This window comes from Dendrobates tinctorius, unplaced genomic scaffold, assembly GCF_039654945.1.
Source record: "Dendrobates tinctorius isolate UK_male_01 unplaced genomic scaffold, ASM3965494v1 ptg000027l, whole genome shotgun sequence".
Taxonomy (NCBI): domain Eukaryota; kingdom Metazoa; phylum Chordata; class Amphibia; order Anura; family Dendrobatidae; genus Dendrobates; species Dendrobates tinctorius.
The window spans coordinates 13,563,569-13,578,977 of NW_027361695.1; the positions used below are offsets into that span (position 1 = coordinate 13,563,569).

At 44.0% G+C, this 15,409-nt stretch overlaps 1 protein-coding gene across 2 annotated transcripts in view; it reads right to left on the reverse strand.

Annotated features, from left to right (window-relative positions):
* Positions 1-15,409, reverse strand: part of PTPRG (protein tyrosine phosphatase receptor type G) — a 583,893-nt gene that overhangs the window by 119,022 nt on the left and 449,462 nt on the right. The window lies entirely within an intron of this gene.

Here is a 15,409-nt window from a genome sequence, read left to right on the forward strand (position 1 = left end):
TTAGGCAGCCTGACCCCACAGGAAACGCAAACAGCGTATAGGAAAGAGTGAGCTTTCCCTTTGCCAGACATATTGCAGGGTAGGGTAGGAGGAGGAGGGTAACCCCTTCCTTGACAACCAGTGCGGCACTCGAAACGGGGTTGCACTCACCCACCGTTAACGTCCCACCTCTTCCACGGGGTGCTCTGGACGCAGCGAAAACCCTGAGACGTGGACGAGCTGCTTCACGTGCCGTTACTCGCCGGGGGCACTGCGGTGCACTTTGGAGAGAGGCGGCGGGGCTTCCGACCGCACTCCGGCGAGGAAATGCGAGGAGGGGGAGGGGGGCGGGAGCCTCCGGTCACTGTGCGCGCCCGCCGCGCTCCCCGGGCCGCCGGAAGTCAGTGGGCGGGGCTTCCGGCCCCCACCGGAAGCGGCGGGCGGGCCTCGCGCGGAACTCGCGGCCCTCCCCATACAGCGGGGACCGCGGCCGCCGGCGGAGCTTCAGCCGTACTCCGGCGGGGACCTGCGAGGAGGGGGAGGAGGGCGCGCGCTCCCCGGTCACTGCGCGCCCGCCGCGCCCCCCGGGCTGCCGGAAGTCCGTGGGCGGGGCTTCCGGCTACCACCGGAAGGGGCGGGCAGGCCGCGCGGGGCCTTGCGGATCTCCCCATACCGCGGGGACCGCGGCCGCCGGCGGGACTTCTGGCCGCACTCCGCATGTGGCACTACTCGCACCGGGTTCCACCGGGGAGAGAGTCGGGCCCCGTGAGAAAAAGTAACCCCGTCGGGCGGGGGAACAGACAGCCCCGCGGCGCATTCTGGAGGGTCCCGTTCCGGGGGGTGACCCTACAAACAAAAGGTGAGCCTGGCCGCCGGGGGGCTCTCTTGGGGTGCTCTCAACCCCATCCCTGGGCGGGGAGGGGGAGGCTACTGGGGGTGGATGCTTCGATCCCCTGGCTCACCTGCGCCTCCAACTGCACCCCTGGTGTCACTACCTAGGGGTGGAAGGGGCCAACCTGAAATCCCGCGTTGCAGGAGAGGAACAAAACGTGGAGTCCGTTGGGGATCGCCCATCGCTCACACGTGCTCGCCCGTTGTAGTTCATGGGGAAATCGAATCCTCTCATCAGGATGCGTTGCCCCTCTTTACAAAATAAAAAAGAAAAATGGTTGTCTGGGGAAAAGTCCCAGATGTGTCCCTCGGTGCGGGAGAGAAAACACGTGGAGGACTACTCACACGTGGTCGCCCGTTGATGATTTGGGGAGATCGGACCCTCTCTATAGGATCCGTCGCCCCTGTCTTATCTTCAAAGAAAGGAAAAAAAAAAAAAAAAAAAAAAACTTGTCTGGAGCTCCAGACTGCGTGTGCCTCCATCAGACACTAAGCAAAAACTGAGTTACGCCCGGTCTGGGGGCGAGGGTGTATGCGGCGGAGGAGGAGCTAGCTCTTTTTTTGTATACTTAGTGTCAGCCTCCAGACGGCAGAAGCACACACCCACAGTCTCTGTGTCCCCCAATGAGACGAAGGAGAAAAGGCGTCGTCACAACTGACCCTGTCCCTCCTTCCCTTCCCAATGACCTTTGCACATGCGCATTAGATTCTTCAATACAAAAGATTGGTTCTGGATCTGACTACTGTAGCCACGTATCCCTTGTCATATTGATGGCTGGCCCACAAACGAAGAGCACTTTTTCTTTTTCCTCTGAAATCACCCCTATTCCTTCACAGATTGTAAGAACGACCTTCACTTCTATTTGTATTTTTTGAATCGTGTTACTCTGTATTGTCTTATTAATTTGTAAATGACCTGTATAGTGCTGAGGAATATGTTGGTGCTCTAGAATTAAAAATGACTATGTACATGTGTTGTTTCCTGAGACAATTAGCAACTTTAACGTTTTAAAAAAGTTCCAGTGTACCATGTGAAAACTGAGATTTCTAGTATTTTTCATTCTAATACAGAGTGATATGTTAAATGCATTTTTCAAGCAGTTTTAGGCAATTAATTAATCTTTTAGTTTCTGATGAAGTGTTCCCTTTAAGACCATTTTGGTAAATATCAAGGACATAGTCTTCGAAGAGAGAAGGTTGACGAAAGAATCATATAACCCAGTGTTCCCCCAACTCCAGTTCTCGAGAGTCACCAACAGATCATGTTTTTAGGATTTCCTTAGTATTGATGGAATGATCAACTAGATTGGAGTTGGGGGAACACTGATGTAATCCATAAAGAGAAAGACCCTAGACAGATAGGCTCCCAATCTCTCTTCCCCATGGGTGCTATGGACCAGTAAAGGAACCAAAATGTTTTGACAATGGGTGACTTTCTCTACTACAAGAGATGGAAAAATTGATGCCAACAAGAGGCGGATGGGATGGTGGTATGAACCAGCACTAGGGGAGCCCCATTTTTGCTATTGCCCCCTCTGTCATCCTAAAAGCAGTATGGAAAGTGTGCACGATATGAACTCAGCAAGATGAGCCTGAAGAAGGCCAAAAGGTGAAACGATGGGGTGATGCTGCTTGAAATGAACAAGCATTAAGCAGATGAAAGAGTAGTAAGACCTTTATTATTGAACCTCAATATGTTACAATACAGTTCACTGCATAAAGAAATTTCTTACAAGTTCATTAATCAGTAGTGATAAAATTCTATGGACCATTTTCATTACTACACATTTAGAACAATATATACATTTTTTTTTACACTTTTATTTCTTTTTTTTCTCTACCCCAGGTCAAGTTGTTTTTAGTTACAGATGTGTTATGTTACATCTTTGGTCAATTGGGTGTACAGGACCATTATGTAGTACTGGCAAAATATACAAATATGAGCAGAACGTCTGCATTATATTATGTAGAAGGCTTGACGACCATATCGGTGGAAGGCCCGCCGGCTTGTAGGTTCTCTAAGGCCAGACACGGTCAGGCGACACCATATGTGCTAATGTTTGGACCCCTATCTTTATAGGCTTCCATGAAGAAAATACTGCAGTGCACAATTTATAACTAGCACAGATGGTAAGGATGCAGGTAACATTACACAGGTTTCAAATACAAGTTAAAAAAGTTATATAAAATTAGGAAAATTGGGCTATTTTAAAAACTAGCTTACAAACAGCGCCACTTTTACCCACAGGCTAAATTTGGTATGGCAGCACAACTGCATTCACATAACTGCAGCTAAGCTGCAATACCAGACAACCAATGAGCAAGAAAGGCGCTAAAAAACGCTTAATTTTATATATTTTTTTTAAATTCCAAACATTTGCTGCAAAAAGAAAACTATTCAATAAATGTATTTGCAAAAATAATATACACCTTTTATACAAATATCTTTATACTCCCACATTAATTTTTTTTTCTTCCTGTTTTAATAAACTCATTGTACTAATTTGTAAGGGGAATATTGGTCTCCAAATGTGAATAACGTCCGATATTAGGAAAAAATAATTTTTATTTCGAAAAAAATAAAAAACACTTATCCTTGGACTTGATTACGATTTAGAGCTCAGCATTATTCGCATAAATCGGAATGAACTGCAATACCAAACACAACCTCTGGACAAGAGGGGAGCTATTTTTTAAAGGAGTGGGAAGGGTGGACTCTCAGAAAAGAGTTTATGACTACCATCCAAGAAAAATTTGTAATTGTTTTCTGTCATTTGTGGATTAGATAAAAATTTCGAATGGTTTTATGTCAATAGAAATATTATTGGATCAATAGCATAGGAAACCCCACATATGTGCCAACTACAAGATCTTTCCAGTGGCAGATGCAATAAAATTTTAATCAATATCAATAGCAATAAAATGTGACATCCAATACATGACCCAACATCACCATTGAGTCGCTGGGACTGATCGCACAAATTTTCACTTTGCTTTAAGACTTAGAAGTTAGTACTAATTTTCTAACCCATTTTGTAAAAATGGCTTTAAAAAGTGCTGACTCCATGGAAAGGAATTGTGTGTCAAAGGAACTCTCCAGCCAAACTCAATTTTATGCCCTGGATAGATCCTAAAAGGTGAGGCACGACACAAACATACTTTAAGCCCTGATGCCTTGACACCACCCATCAACTCTGCACTGGTGACTTCCAAAATCCTGCTGTTGCAAAAAGTACAACCTCCAGTACGGCATGCTGGGGGGTTGAAATTTTGCAACAGGTGGGGAACCACAAGTTAGAGGCCAATTTCCTGCATTAAAAGGGGAGTCATGTAGAAAACATAAAAAATTTAATTTTTCCATTTTTATATTTTGCCACATTATCTTCACTCTGCTGACAGATTGGATCATGGATGCGTTTTTTTTCTAATGACTTGGGTGACCCAAAAGGGTTCAGCTGTACAGCAGCACTGATGGTTCAGAGTCCACCAGTGCAGGAAGCGCTCTTTTATAGCCAACACATAGGAACTAAAGCAAGAGATGTCCACTATTGAGGAATTTAGACTGCACTTGTCCAGTTGGGACAGCATTGTTTAAAGGGGTAACCCAGCTATAATAAATAATAAATTTTAATTCTACAGCGCCGACATATTCCGCAGCACTTTACATTTCAGAGGGGACTTGTACAGACAATAGACATTACAGCATCACAATAATCACATAGATCATAACAGATACCAAGAGGAATGAGGGCCCTGCTCGCAAGCTTACAATCTATGAGGAAAAAAAAGGGAGACACGAAAGGTGGGTGTTAACAGTTGCCCTGATTGTATGGACCAGCCATAATGTTAAATATGTAACAGTACAGATGCAGAGGGCTAATGGATGCATAAAGCATGTGGGAACATGATGCGGGGAACCTGGTTATGGTAAAAACTTTTGGCTGTGCCACATAGGGATAGATTAGGTTAATGTGTTGAGGCGATAGGCCAGTCTGAATAAATGCGTTTTCAGAGCACGCTTAAAATTGTGGGGATTGGGGACTAATCGTATTGACCTGGAAAGTGCATTCCAAAGAATTGGCGCAGCACGTGTAAAGTCTTGGAGATGGGAGTGGGAGGTTCTGACTATTGAGGATGCTAACCTCAGGTCATCAGCAGAACGGAGGGCGCGGGTAGGATGGTATACTGAAACAAGGGAGGAGATGTAGGGTGGTGCTGAGCCATGGAGGGCTTTGTGGGTGAGGGTAATAAGTTTGTACTGGATTCTGCAGTGGATGGGTAGCCAGTGTAATGACTGGCACACGGTAGAGGCATCGGTGTAACAATTGGCGAGGAATATGATCCTGGCAACAGCATTCAAGACAGATTGGAGGGGGGAAAGTTTGGTAAGAGGGAGACCGATTAGAAGAGAGTTACAATAGTCGAGAGGAGAATGAATAAGAGAAACAGTAAGAGTTTTTACGGAGTCAAAAGTAAGAAAAGGTCGAATTCTAGAAATGTTTTTGAGGTGCAGATGACAAGAGCGAGCCAGTGATCGAATGTGGGGGGCAAAGGAAAGCTCGGAATCAAGTATGACCCCAAGACAGTGGGCATGTTGCTGCGGAGTAATAATGGAACCACACATAGAAATGGCAATGTCGGGTATAGGTACATTAGTAGCGGGAGGAAACACAAGGAGTTCAGTCTTTGACAGGTTCAGTTTCAGATATAGTGAGGACATGATGTTAGACACAGCGTTTGGACAATCGCCGGTGTTTTCTAGAAAGGCTGGCGTGATGTCAGGAGAAGAAGCGTATAATTGGGTGTCGTCAGCATACAGATGGTACTGGAAATCAAATCTACTGATTGCTTGACCAATAGGGGCAGTATACAAAGCGAAGAGGAGGGGACCTAGGACTGATCCTTGAGGAACCCCAACAGTAAGGAGAAGATGAGAGGAGGAGGAGGAGCCAGCAAAAGATACAGTAAAGGAGCAGTAAGAGATAGGAGGAGAACGGTGTCCTTGAGGCCAATGGAACGGAGCATAGTGAGGAGGAGCTAATGATCCACAGTGTCGAATGCTGCAGAGAGATCCAAGAGAATTGACCATTTGAGTGGAGTAATGACCATTTGATTTAGCTGTTAGTAGATCATTAGAGACTTTAGTGAGGGCAGTTTCAGTAGAGTGTAAAGAGCGGAAACCAGATTGGAGAGGGTCGAGAAGAGAGTTCTCAAAGAAATAGCGGATAAGACAGTAGTGGACCAGGCGTTCCAGGAGTTTAAAGATGAAGGGAAGATTAGAGACAGGTCTATAGTTAGCGGCACAGTTTTGGTCGAGGGATGGTAGTGGATGTATGACGGCATGCTTAAATGAGGAGGGAAAGATACCAGCAAAGAGACAGAGGTTAAATATTTTAGTTAGGTGAGGGATGACAGCAGGGGAAAGGGGCTGGAGTAGATGTGACATAAATGGGTCACTGGTGCAAGTGGTTGGGCGAGAAGATGCAAGGAGCCTGCTTACTTCTATGCCAACTTCTACATTGGGAGGTGAGCAAGGACAGTGAGGTCAAGCCTACAGACATCTGACATCTGACATCTCACAGGAATCATGCATCTGTCCTAGTCTAGTAAATACCGGCTGATTCACTCGCTACTTTACCCTGAAAGATTTCTGTAAACTTCAAAGAGACTGTTGACAATACAGAAATTTGGACTGTACATACTTTGGTTCATGAGAAGCGAGAGTGCGAGAAGGCAATGAACCTCAGCAACAGTGACGAGAAACGTCCTTGTACCGAGTGGTCTCACCGACTTGTTGCCATGCCGGTTGTCTCCATTACGAGATAGACTTCCTGCACTCCTTTCTGCATGTCGGTAGCCATTTGTGGTGCTTGCATTTTACTTCTGTCGAATTCCTTCTTCATTTGTTAATAATGTACAGATACAGTTTGGAGGAGCGTGTTTTCATTGTGAGACAGGCATGTCGTATTCTATATGTCAACGAGCGGCCAAGAAAGGTCACGTTTGCCCGTACACAGTCACTGTTGCTCAGGAATCGAAAGGGCCCGATCAAGAGAAAATAATTTGTTACTGTCAGTGGTTCTAGACCTGCACTGCTGAAAAAGAAAAACACATTGGACTGTACGTGGTACACCGACGAAGCCTGATTTCACCTAAGTTAATTCACAAAACACCTATTTTTGGGCAGATGACAACCTGCACGCATTTCACGAGATGCCGATTTATCCAGAAAAAATGAGGAGTAATCTCCAAGAGACTGTGGCCACCAAGATTGCCTGATGTAACACCGCCAGATTTTTTCCTTTGAGGCCATTCGAAAGGTCGGGTATACAGTAACAAGCCACTAACATTACAGGCCCTCCTAGAGAACATACAACGAGAACTTCAGACTATGACCCAAGACTTCCTGTGGAACACATTCAACAATATGGAACGGCGCGTGCTTCAATGCGAACGGTGGACATTTTTAACACCCAGTTTCTCATGAGCCGAGGTATGTACAGTCCAAATTTCAGTACGAATGATTGTCTCTTTTAGAAGTTACAGCCATTTATACAGGGTAAAGTAGTGAGTGAAAAACCCTGTAGAACAGATACACGAACCGGAAGATCTCTGAAGATGTGACGTCACTGGCCCTGATCACCTCCCGATGCAGAAGAACTGAGCGGAACTAACCCCTATAATGAACATATAACCATAAATATTTTTTTTACGACCCCATAAAAAAAAATGGTTATCATGGTCTAAAATATCAAAAGAAGCAACACTTACCTTACCAATCTCCTGCTTCTCCGATGCTACCTGTCCCCCCCGTTGACCCATCGTCTGTGATGACATGTCGATATGACAGACGCCCATTATCAGGTTAACTCTGGAGCCTGGTGAACAGATAATAGCAGCACGCAACTAGGGAAGTTGCGGCAAGAGAGTGGTAGCGGGTTGGCAGGTTGAGCAAAAGTTTTGATATTTTAGACCATTGAAAGGTTTGGAAAAAACACACTGGGTTGGAAGACGTCCTTTAAATAATTTAACAGAGCTGAATCGTGAGAAACAAAAAAAAAATATCAGCAACTTGTTGGCAGTTTCCAAATCTCAAATTCACAGGAGAAAAACATGATGAAAATTAAGTCAAAACAGTACAAAAGATAAAAAGAACCATTCTGGAGATGCAAGATTGCAGATCTACCAAACAAAGGAATACGGTAACTCAACCTAAAGTTGGCGTAAGAACGATTTTTTTTCTCAAAAAAGAAACACGATACATCACGTCAGAAACTGCCAGTAGGTAAGAAGTTAAAAAGTAAATGTTAGCACTCATCTACATTCATACCAGTGGGATAAAGTTAATTATAAAGCCATAGAAAATTACTGCACAAAGCCAATGATTAATGGCCATATTTACTACCCACGACCATTAAAGTGCCTCGCTGCACAGCTTCGCTTAATGTTTGGCCTGGAAATGCATTAATGAGCCACTTTGCTGATAAAAGCAGCCAGTAAAATATGCTGTGGTCAAAATACTTAATATAATGGACACATTAGGTCAGTTTTAGCAAGCTGTAACTAAAACTACTAGACCCCAAACTCCAAAAGCAGGTGGTTATTAAAAAATGAACTCGGGGTCAAGAGTCTTTGCGCCACGCAAAGTTTTTGATCGTTTCATATGGGGCGCTTTACTCCGTGTGTAATTGGACTTGCCAACCAAAATATTGTGTCAAAGTGGACAGTTTTTATAGAATAGGCCTGTAGCATATAGAGATTAAGAAAAATTCTTAAAACTGTTGTCAAAGCTTAGAGCTTAAAGCGAACCGGTCCCGTTTTGGCCGCTATAAGATGCGGCAACCGCCTTTCAGGGCCCATCTACAGCATTCTATAATGCTGTAGATAAGACCCCGGTCCGACCTGAAAGATAAGAAAAATAAGTTATTATACTCACCCTTTTGGCGTGGGGGTGGTCCGATGCGGTCTGGTCCGATGGGTGTCGCAGGTCCGGGTCCTGCTTGCTTCCTCGCTCCCGGCATCGCACTTGTGTGCTGGCGTACTTCTCTGTCCTGTTGAGGGCAGAGCAAAGTACTGCAGTGTGCAGGCGCCGGGAAAGGTCAGAGACCCAGCGCCTGCGCACTGCAGTACACTCTGCTCTGCCCTCAACAGGGCAGAGAAGTACGCCTGCGCAGAAGTGCGATGCCGGGGATCTATGAATCAAGCAGGAGGACGGCGTTGCAAGAAGATGGGAGGTGCCGGACCCAGACCTGCGACACCCATCAGACCAGACTGCATCGGACCACTCCCCCCCCCTGCGTGAGTATAATAAAACTTAGTTTTCTTATCTTTCAAGGCAGACCAGAGGCTTATCTACAGCATTATAGAATGCTGTAGATAAGCCCTGAAAGGCAGCGACTGCATCTTATAGCGGACAAAAGAGGTGACAAGTGCACTTTAAGCCCGAAGTCACTCTATATGACTGTAGACTCGTGAATCCTAATGGCGCGCACAGTGTATGCTGTGAGGATTCTCAGGTGCCGAAAGTGTGACCGCAAGTATGAGATTTGCATTCTCCCGGACACATTCCAACTAGACGTGCACGGTCTTGCTCAATACAAGTGAATCCGGACTCGTCTAGTCGGAATGTGGCCTGAAATATGCACATCACATACTTGACTGACACTGGTGAATCCTGACAGCCCGCACTTTGCGCACTGTCAGAATTCACCAGCCTACAGTCACATAGCGACTGCAGACCTTTGCTCCAAGCCTGGATCACCCCTTTAACAGATTATAGCAGGATTGCTCCTCTTGTGGACAGATTGGGAACAATGCTTTTTTTTTTTTTTAAACACAACTGTACATTAGTTTTTTTCTTCCAAACGGTTTATTAAACCTTAATGAAACCTCTATATGTTTCATATTGTTCGGTTACATGCTAAATTCTGCATACTTCACTTATTGTAGGGAACGGGATACAATCTAATTTCGGCAAATAATCCCGGCAGTCAGGCTGCATCGAGTTTAGTCATGTACATATAAAAAAATGTTTAAATCCTTCATTTATATTCTTTTTTAAACGCTAAAGAATTAGACAAGATAAGCAGCTTGCCAGACACTATTGGAAAAGTGCTACAAAGAATACCTCCATGGATTTCAATTGGAAGTCTGCAATTCTTCATTTCTCCTTAGGTGGCGCAGTGAGAAAATTAATGACTTGCTGCTGTGCTTCCTCACTTATTACAGCTGATTTCTAGGGTTTGTAGTGACAAGGGAATGAGCTCAGTTTATGTTTAGGGAACTGATCTAGCAAGAAGGAGTTGTTCAAAGCCCCTGAAGTCCAAGGTAAACTATGATATGAGAACATTATTTCAAAGGCTAGATATTTCAAGGTCATCCAGAACTTCAAACGGGAGTTTTCTGTTGACACATCTTTAGGAACATGTACCTTTGAGTTAGAGGTTTTGGTGGTACTTCTCAAAGTGTTTTCAAGTACTTTCAAATACGGAACTTTTCAGAATAAGCTGCCATGGATTTGTACATGAGGAATAACACTATCTGGTCATTATGAGACTTAGAACCTGAAGAGGTGAAAACTGGTAAAAATGCAGGATAAATCCCAAAATTTGAAATGGACATAGAGCTGGTAGACCAAAACGAGTTGCTATGAGACTTCCCAAACACAGAACTGGACATATAGAGAGATTCATGTTCTTTATACTATTTTCAGAACTCAAAGAGAAGTAGCAGAGTTATAGAGAAAAGTACACAGCGGTACTGAGCTGTGTAGATGTGAATCCAGCTCTGAAGTGAGGCAAAAGACTTTGCGAGTCTCCCTTGATGTTTCACTCCTACTTTCCTCTCCACAGAATATAATAAAACAGTAACCTGACACCTCCCGCTAAGACTTCAAAGAGAAGCAGCAGAGCTATAGAGAAAAGTACGGTATACAGCGGTATTGAGCTGTGTAGATGTGAATCCAGCTCTGAAGTTAAGCAAAAGATTTTGCAAGTCTCCCTTGCTGTCTCACTCCTACTTCCCTCTCCACAGAATATAATAAAAGCGGAACCTGACACCTCCCTTTAAGACTTGTTGATCTGACAAGAGGAAGCCAAGCCGAGTTGTTTTCCAAATAGATAGTTGGGCTGCAGAGGCAGGGAAAAAGGGAAGAATTGGCTCATAAGTGGGGAATGAAGCAGATTTCTCTGCTAAGATAGATCTTACATTCACTTGTACTATTGATTTATGCAAAGTTTGTTAAAAGTTCACATCTCATTTAAAAGGTTGATATTCAGCTCTAAATAAATTGAACACTAATTAAACCAAACCAGTTTCTGATAAATTAGTCACATTTTTAATCTTAAAAACACATTATCCTTGCCATTAAGTCAAAATAATGCAAACCATTTATAAATTGCTTCATCTTATCGTCAGAAAAATTCAGAAAAGCACCGAGCTGCCCCCTGCAGGTCACAAGGGAGATTGATCCAACTGAATATACAAAACATTAACTGTTGCCATTAAATAGACTAATAGTCTCAAGCCGGTCACTCTTCGACTGTTTCAAAATTTCAACCCCTAGCATGCTGGACACAAATTAGGGACTATTGTCTTCAAAGATACTAACGTTTCGTATCCAAAAATTTCCAAAACTCAAAATAAATTTGCAAACGACCAGGTGTTAGATTTAGAAGAAACTTCTGCTATGCTCCGATAACTTTACAAACTTTATGGAACTTTTACCAAGTACAGAAAAAAAATAAAAAATCCATAAAACAATATACAGTGTCATAAATATTCTACTTTTTGAATTTTTTTTTTTTTTTTAAAGAAATTCCAACTTTTTAACTCACTTTGGGACTGATCCTCAGTGTGTTATTTTTATTTTAATTGCAAAAATTACATTCCACCCCCCCCCCCCCCAATCGCATACTTTTTTCTTTGAAGGGGGCGGGAGGGATCCTCTGAGGAGCAATGGAGTGTTTATTGTACTCTGTATACCATTTTTGGGATAAACAGTATATGCAAGACATGTCTCTTATTTCTTCTAGATGCATCTGTTAATAAAGGAGGACAATGTACGCAGTCTTACAAATATATATCTGGTCCTGATGAAAGTTGGTTCAGAAGATACAACCAACGCCAATTATTTCACCAACCCATCGGTTTTTTGCAATGTGTATCCAGTTATACATAAATTAATTGATTTGCATCACCCTTCCAGAACTTTGACCCAGTAGTGTCCACAGTGATAAAAGTTGTCCCACACATGACGTGCCGATAAGAGAACCCATGGAGAAGTGTCCGAAAGACCACACAGATTTTTCTATAACTCATTCATTTAACAGTTGTTAACTAAATTCAGCACGTTCCTTGATAAAATAATAAGCATTCACTAATCTTAGGCCATCTTCACACATTCAAGAGCCACAAAGCTCCCAGAGCGCCACAGAGCCCCCCCGAGCGCCACAGAGCCCCCCCCGAGCGCCACAGAGCCCCCCCCGAGCGCCACAGAGCCCCCCCCCCCGAGCGCCACAGAGCCCCCCCCCCCGAGCGCCACAGAGCCCCCCCTGAGCGCCACAGAGCCCACCCCGAGCGCCACAGAGCCCCCCCGAGCGCCACAGAGCCCCCCCCCCGAGCGCCACTCAACAATTTCAAAGCATACAAGAGGCTGTTGAGTAAATGTCAGGAGACTATAGTTGCCAGTTTTAAAGTCGTGGTCTGTACACAGATCATAAAACCAGCCTAAAATTAATGAACCCTTTTTAACTTGATAAGTACAGGCACTCCATTCACTAAAAGGGAATCTGTCAGCAAGCTTTTGCCACCTAACCTGAGACAGAAGCATATTGTAGAGAAAGAGACCCTCATTCCAGTGATGTGTCAATTATTGAGCTGCTTGCTTTAGTTTTTTTTTATAATTCCTTGCTGATAAAACAGTGATTTTCTCTCTAGAGGATTAGTAAACCTGCTGCCATGTAGTCCTCCACACACATGAATATAACCCCGCCCCCACCACTGATCGGCAGATTTCGGCGTTTAAACAGTGAACACAGAAAGCTTCCAATCAGTGATGTGGGCGGGGTTATACAGAGCTCAGCTGTCAGAGAACTGCTGGATTACATCCTATAAAAAGTGATTTTATCAAAACTGCAGCAAGCAGCCCAGGCAGTGATACAACAATGGAATTAAAATGTCTGCCTCTACATCAGATGGGGTAGGAAAAAAAAACACTGACATTCTCTTTAGCTTCTTTAAGAAGGGACTGCAGGCACGGCGCTAGAGGGAGGACTACCTGAGTGATACAGCGGATGCCAAAAATCCCATTCCCAACAGGATCTTCTGGCAAGTCCATCTATTCTGTGAGTAAAGCCCTTCGCGGGGACAGAACTGGGGAAATATGTTCATAATTGAACTTTAATTAAAAAGTAAATCGCATGACAATCTACTGAGAATCAAACCGCTACAAGATTTTCCCAATTTGTCTATTAGGATTTAATATAAAAAATTCTACTAATTTTCATAAAATGTTCTCATCTTTATACTTTTAATTTTACTGTCAAAATCTGCTATGAAATATACGAATACCATTGTATATTCATCTAAACCACATAAAAACGAGTCCTGGTTGGTGATTATAGAGTAAAGGTGGACGTTTATTAACACTTGGTTCCTCGTGGGCGTATACGCCTTTGTTATGGTACAGAGAATTCCACAAAACTTTGAACACAATCTAACAGAAATACAAAAAAAAATAAAAAAAAAAATCCAGCAAACTCGTTCCCTCTGCCACTTGTAAACACGATACTTCAAGCTCCACTACTGCATGTCTGTCTGAACAGCGGCCAAAAATGGTTCTGATTTTATGACCGTATACCATACTGTACGCTAGCAAAGGAGTTTGCTTCTTAAAGGGACACCTCCAGTCTCCAGTGTAAGAAAAAAAAAAAAATGTGTTGCGCATGTGGCCATTAAACTTTCCGGTAGTGGTGCAAGATTTCGTGCTTTTTTTAATCATAATCCGCAGAATTTGAAGCATGCTTATAAAGCAGATCACAGAAAACACACACCTCCCTCTGCTGGTAATCCAGGAAATTGCATGGGTTAATAATTTCTACATTGCATGAGCAACACGGGTCGTCCTGACACAGCATGATTAGGGCCATGGTAATGGTAAATCAAACCTGTCCAGGATCTGACGATAGGTCATCAATATCAAATCGGTAGGAGCCCTTCACTCAGAACCTCTACTGATCAGCTGTTATGTCAGAGCCAAAACACCTCGCCCCTATGCACTGTTGTGGCTTATCTCGGGTACTGTAGTTCAACTGTTACTTATTACTGTGGGAGTTGAGCTGCAGTACCTGAGAGTGACCACTACACGGAGTATGGAGCTGTGCTGTTATAGGCTCCAGCTTTTGCAGGATCGGGTAATAACTTTCAGGTAGTGCCCCCCCCCCCCCACCAATCAGATATTGATGACCTATTCTAACTATAGGCTATTAATAACAAAGTTCTGGACAGTCCCTTAAATGGTCCTTTCTCAAAAATGAATCTCTCACTATATTTATGCCTCTAACTCGCCAGCATGGTTTCATGGAGTCAGAATTTGGCATGTCAGACACATCCATCCATGTCAGTACTGGCCATTTTGTCATTAGTTAGTAATAACTGGCGAATGCTGCGTGTACAATGTACGGTGTTATGATGAAAGTTTGCAGTCGAACGCTGACAGCATGCGGCGCGCCGCGCACACTATCAGGATTCACCGGTATTGCCGGTGAGAGTGGGCAATCACATGACCGCAAGTATGCGATTTTCATATGTCCGGTCACATTCTGACTAGACGTGGCAGGCTTCTCTACATATGAGTGAATTGAGAGAAGCCTGACAAGTCTAGTCGACACATGACTGCAGGTATGCAACGTGGCCGCCAACTCTCGCCAGCGATACTGGTGAATACCGACAGTGTGTGCAACACCTGCTGTCAGCATTTAGAAGTCTACGGTTGATTGAAGGTTTAGAGCAGCAGCAAGACTACACTGCCGGTCCGAACTGAGCGCTCTTCCTCGCTGCGAGGAGAGGCGGATTTGCTCTGCAACATCGGAGAATTGCAGGGGCCCTAAAGCAGGCAGGCTCCAGAGATCTGGTTAACTTCAAGCAACGGTTGCAATCCCTATAGCAAAGAGTTTGTAAGCATTCTGCTCCCTACCCAAAATACGGACCACCGCTGATAAACTGCAGAGGTGGACGTCAACTTAGGCAACAAGAAGTAAACTATAACATTCTTTAACATTAAGTAAATTACAAAGTTGGTTGTTTTTACAGGCACTTTGCAATTTTACCCAAATCTTGACATTGAGCATGTTTAGAATGCCAAATGAGTAAAGACACGCTGATGATTTAATGACCCCAGCCAGACCTAGGATACCTTTACATTATCTAATGTGTGATCTTGCATACACGGTGACTACAACCCGTTACTGCCCCTTATTATCATCTTACTAGGAGACTGGAGCTTCGGTTTAAAGAAGTTGCCAAGGATTAAAAACCATGG